The sequence below is a fragment of the Tachyglossus aculeatus genome, chromosome 5 (genome assembly GCF_015852505.1).
Source record: "Tachyglossus aculeatus isolate mTacAcu1 chromosome 5, mTacAcu1.pri, whole genome shotgun sequence".
In the NCBI taxonomy this organism is placed as follows: domain Eukaryota; kingdom Metazoa; phylum Chordata; class Mammalia; order Monotremata; family Tachyglossidae; genus Tachyglossus; species Tachyglossus aculeatus.
This window is the reverse complement of record NC_052070.1, coordinates 92441558-92447252: the sequence shown is the minus strand read 5'-3', so window position 1 is coordinate 92447252 and position 5695 is coordinate 92441558. Positions and strand designations below refer to the sequence as shown.

At 39.3% G+C, this 5695-nt stretch overlaps 1 non-coding gene across 1 annotated transcript; it reads left to right on the top strand.

Annotated features, from left to right (window-relative positions):
* The first annotated feature begins 701 nt into the window (after positions 1-701).
* On the top strand, positions 702-839 carry LOC119929008. Its single transcript, XR_005451152.1, has one exon. It is a non-coding gene; the product is annotated as a small nucleolar RNA SNORA7 (small nucleolar RNA).
* Positions 840-5695: the final 4856 nt, after the last annotated feature.

Sequence of the window (5695 nt, the reverse complement as noted above, 5' to 3'; positions counted from 1 at the left end):
AGGGGTCTGTGTCTACTGTGGTTTCAAACACTATATGAGATACATGAGGTCCCAGTACATTATGAACAATTAGAAGCTGAAGACTAGGCAAAAGGAAAGAAAGCCTTTACACATTTCCATAGCAATCCCATTCTATTTACCACTCCTCCCACTTAACCCAATCTCATAACTATTGTAACTCTTGCCTACACTTGCACTGGTTGTGTACCTGTTATATTTCATCTAATTGATTCTACATTCTTTGAGGGCAGAAGCATTGCCTAACTCCCTTCCCCTCCATATGACTAATGAGTACTCTGTCCACCTTCAAAGCCTTATTAAAATCACATTTCCTCCAAGAGGTCTTCCCCGACTAATCCCTCATTTCCCCTACTCTCTCTCCCTTCACCCTACCCTCAGTTCTACATCACTATGTACAAATCTAATTTATTTTAATGCCCGCCTCCCACACTAGACTGTGAGCTCCTTGTGGGCAGGGAACAGGTCTACCAAATCTGTTATTTTGTTCTCTCCTAAATACTTAGTACAGTGCTCCACACAAAGTAACATGATTGATTGATTAATTGATTGACGCACCCCAAGGACTTAATGTAATTACCTACACCAGTAGACTCAATAAATATTTGCTGCATTGTAGGGTAAATGATTCCTAATGGTTGTACCATGAGAAATAGTTAGATGTAGTAGTAATGTATTTATTCCCCCTCTCAGGGTCGCATCTGGAGAGTTTCCAGTACTCTACCAGTCTCCACTATGGGAGGGAGAGTCAAGTAGAAGCATATCCATTCCATTCCTAGCTTGGGCATTGGCTAGCGAATGGAAGGCAATCTGCTACAAGTCAAAACTCACCTGTGCTGGGCAGCAGGGGCATGGGAGACAGTCGAGGGTGGAGACTCAAGGTTACTGCGTGGAAGGAGGCAGTGGTAAACCGCTTCTGTATTTTTACCAAGAAAACTCTACAGATACACTACCAGAACGATTTCAGGTGGAGGTGGTGCATTCTGGGAGAGATATGTCCATGGCATCATTCCGGGTCGGAGACGACTCGACAGCATTACACAAGACAATGTATTTATTACTTTGTGTCCAGTTGAGGGTATGTATTGTATCAGGTGCTTGGGAAGTGCAGAATAAGAGGTTGGCACATTATCTTCCCACAAGGAGCTTACACCCTAATGAGGGACACAATCATAAACACATTTTCTGTGAGATACTAAAGGAAGAGAAAAGGCAGTTTTAAGAAAATCTGAATATACCCTTGGATTGAAGAAGCATAGCCAGACCTACTTACCTACTTTTTGAGTAATGAGACACAGGACTTATTAGGGAAGGATTGCATACCCTAGAAGAATCACTAGATTCTACAACTACAACATCTATTTGTTTCTAGTATAATCCCAAAACAATTCATGTATCTCCCAACATTTTTGCAATGCCATACAAGGTGTCACCTAAGTATAGATTAAATTTTAGCATATTGTTCTGAAAAGAAATTGCTTTTTTCTCAACAGTCTGTGCCTTCTAAGAAAATGACCAGAGAAAGAATGTGCCTTTCACCTTTGGAACCCCAAGTTAAAATCTTGCTTGGGACTTTGATAGATCTAACCAAGTCCCTCCTGGATGTGTTTCTACATCTGAAAACCACAAGACAATTTTCCATAATTTGCATTTGCTACTCAGAAGGAAAATAATTCCAGAATGCAATGGTCTGACAAACTCAAACACACTAAATCAAGAGATACGTTGTACCTTTCCATGCCATCAATTCTTCCTTGCTAACCACTCTCAGTGACCCATCACCAGGTTAACAATCTGCTATCTGTAGCCTTTACCTGCAAGATACTTCATTTTCTTGAGCCAATCATTTCAGCCTAGTATTTGTTTCAGACACGTGCCACATATGGGGCCCTGAGTAGAATCGTTGCCCATTCACGCCGAACTTCTCAGTACAAGTTGTGAAAAATGAAATGTAACCATAAGGTCATCGAGAAGCAGCTTATTAAAATCCTCCCATATCATTTCATCTTAAGACATTTTCAATGGTTTTCTTTTAGGATGAATTACTCCTTAATACCATAACAATATTCTTGCTGAAACATGTAGTGAAAGTAGAATTTGGTGTGTTTCCTTTCATCTAGAGAAACTGAGGAGGCATTGCTCTTTAAAAAACATGGAAGAGATGGCAAAGTTGTTTTTAGCTCATGGAGGTGGCCCAGAGATGGAGTTAGAATAGGAATACCTTAATTCATTCCCATCCTCCTCTTTGCTATAACTTTAATGTAAAACATAAACCAACATCAGTATTGGAATCAGCCCACGCAAACTTGTTGGATTTCACTGAAGACAATGGCCAGCCTCAAACTAATTCCAGAGATTTGTCTTATTTATCCTTCATACAACATTTCTGCATTTCTTTAATACTATCTTTCTTCCCCTTTGTTATTTAGAACTTATCAAGCACTGACTGCATAAAAACCCTATTGAACAATTCCACAGACAGGGCCAATCAACCCTCTTCTATCACTCATCCTAAGTTGCCTCTATTTCCCCCAAACCATTTGAGTAGATTGCTCCCTGAAAAACAGTGGACAGAAGCCATGGAAGTCAGACCCATTTTATACAAAAGAAAAAAGGCAATCTCCCCACAAACTCTTTGCATGAATGGTGATGACAATTCAGCAGGTTTCAAGAAACTATCCTTGGATTTCTCAAGCATCTCCCCTATCAATACCATAAATACCTGTAGTGTGTGAAAAATAGCTCACTCACTAACATGTTTGATTTTTCTAGCTCGCTGCTGGACATAGTGACAATATCGGATGTGCCTAATATTTTTCTTGGCACTGACAAACAGCAATCCCCCTCCATTTCTTTTTTTACCTTTTTTCCTTTTTTTTCCTGTGTCTGGAAATTATAGGTAAATAATGATCTCCCAATTGCCCTTCACAATCATGATACAGTCTGAGAAGTTAATAAGCCACCTCAATAGCCCCTTCTCTGTACAGACATTTTTTTTCCACATGGGTGAACACAAAGAAATAATCAGATAGGAGATTTTTCTTCTAAATTAGGCCTCTTGTTTGTAAACTGAAAGAGTGCTAACGCAGTTCAAACTCAGCTGTGCACCACATATACACACTCAGCCCAGTAGTATTATAAAGAGTGGGAGAATAGAAGGTTTTGTTCTATTCTTTGGTCTCTTTCTATGTGAGAGGGTCATTCATTCGATCCCTCAGCGTCCCTCTCTCTTTCTCTCTTTCTTCCTCTCTGTTTCTCTCTCACTCTCTATTTCTTTCCCATAATGCCAGCATTAGCAGCTAGCTGCTAGATGCAAAAGTGCTTTGATGTCGACCTCTCTCTGGCACTGACAGACCCTCATTGGTGGGTGAATAGGGGAGCAGTTAGGGCATGTGTGGGAGAGAAGAGGATGAAAGCAGGGACAGCTAGGAATGGATAATGTGAACAGATTCCTGTCTGTGTCTTTTTTTTTTTTTAACAGAGGCTAGAGGCTTCTGATTACAGAGGTTATGAAACAGTAAAACTTCAGAAATGACCACTGAAAGACCACATAACAGGAAGAATCAAATTATTGTTCAAGTTTTTGGCCTCATAAAATTGAAGCCGCCTCAGACTGGGCAAAAGAGATATAAGGATATTCAGGACTCATTCCGGTTCAGGGCAGCAAAAAGATGTTGAACTCAGCTTCGGGTGGGGTGAGCGGAGCATACAGGAAGATTCTGGTTGAAAGCTTTAGGCATATTAACTGACTTTTAACTTTGGGCACTATCACTTTGTGGACTTGCACCAGATGTCAAGAATAAATCTCGAGTCTTGGTGCTCGTGTTACATTTGTGACATAAACTGGCAACAGATGAGAACTTCAGATTAACAGTCTATTCTGATAAGGGAGAAAAGAAGCTAATGAAAGTAGGGGCTGAGAAGGGAGTATATGGCCTGCTTTGAATTGTTAGATAACAGGGTTTGCAGTGATTCTGTTTGAAATAGGAAGCTCTTCATCTCAAGGCTGTGAAGCCTGATCAAATCTGGCCCCACTCAGGAGTTAACTGAAAACTGTTTCTCTCTCTGAAAAATATTTGTAAGTTGAAATTCTTTCTAACTCACTCTCAAAAGGTCATCTCACATACTTCCCATCAGAGCCAGTGATGATTCTGCTCCCTCATAGTCACAGCACAGATAACGGGATGACAATATTGGGGGGATTAGATTCATTTCAGAATTCTGGAGGAACTCTGCAGGAAAGGCTAAGAAGGAAATAATGCTGAACTCCACTCCTTGCATGTGAGATTTCAGTATCTATTTCTGTTCTCCCGAATCTAAATGTTCTGAAAGATATTAGATATTTAATATAGAAGGGGGTTTGCTGGGAACGTCCCCTGTTCTCACTCTAGATTCCAATTATGAAATCAGTAAAACTCTATTTCTTCAATCTATTCTTAAGAGAGCAAGTGTGGCAGCAATAAATTGGTAGATCAATATCATCAGGTATAGAAAGGTCCATGGATTTAAACTAATTATCTAACAAGAATCAAGTTTCAAAAAGGAATGCTATACATTTTTTAAAAGCTACTCTATAATTAGCTAGGTCTGTTCTTTGGTTATTTTTGTGTTATCGGCTTTTACCTTGCCTTTAACAGTGTTCAAACAAACTAGTTTAGACTTGTCACTGCAGTTATTTATGGTAACCAACTATAAACAGACAGAAAAGTAACAAAGTAGAAAGAAAGATCTTTCTTGTACGTGTATACATTGTCTCATCATTTTCTTTTATTTCCCTATCGTTTGATTTGATCACTTATTTGTTAAAATAGGTTGTCCTCACCAAAGAAGGTTTTCAAGCTCAAATTTTAGTTTAAGTTGACTTTTGGTCACTTTGTGCCTCCCGAGGCAGGTGTCAATGATGTCATAGTTTATTGGTGTATTTGGAGGAAGTCTGATGACAAACTCAGTAGATTACCCACTCCCCTCCCCTGAAAACCTAAAATGTGTCTTCTAGATTCATGTCTGCCAGGGACTGCCTCTTAGCTCTCTTGTGCCATGTTTTCTTTTTGATTTTCATTATGTAGATTCTGCTACAAAATTTCATCAGGAAATTCTTTTATTTCTAAGGCATTTGCTGTAAAATACGCTCATATTTTTCCCGACAAAAGCATGATACTTGAAGACCCATGAATTAGTTTTGATATCTTGTTTTTTGTTACTGATCCTTTGAGAAAAAGAGGTATTCTTCAGAGTTTCAAATACAACAGCAATATGTTTGCTCACCTCACATTACTGAACTACCACAGGATTTCTTTGGTCAAACTACGTTTTCAACAGCTTTCCAGAGCTACAGCATCTTAGACTACTTACAAGTAAACGTGGCCCAGAAAGCAATGAGGGAAAGGAAAACAATGATGACATGATTGAGGGCAAGAAGTGTGGGATAGCCATTGCCAGCTAACAATTCTGTAGAGTAGTGGTTGGGGTTGAGGACCATTAGCTGCTGAAATAGTTTTCTAGCACAAGAGTGGAATTTTACAGTATTACAATATTAAGTGGTGTTTGTTTCGCTCTGTAGCCACTCAAGAGACGGAAGGTGTTAAATTCAATACAAAGTAGACATGATCTTAAGTAACTTTTCTGGTAAGACGAAACCTGGAGTGATGACACAACCTGAAAAATAAACAGCAGAAGT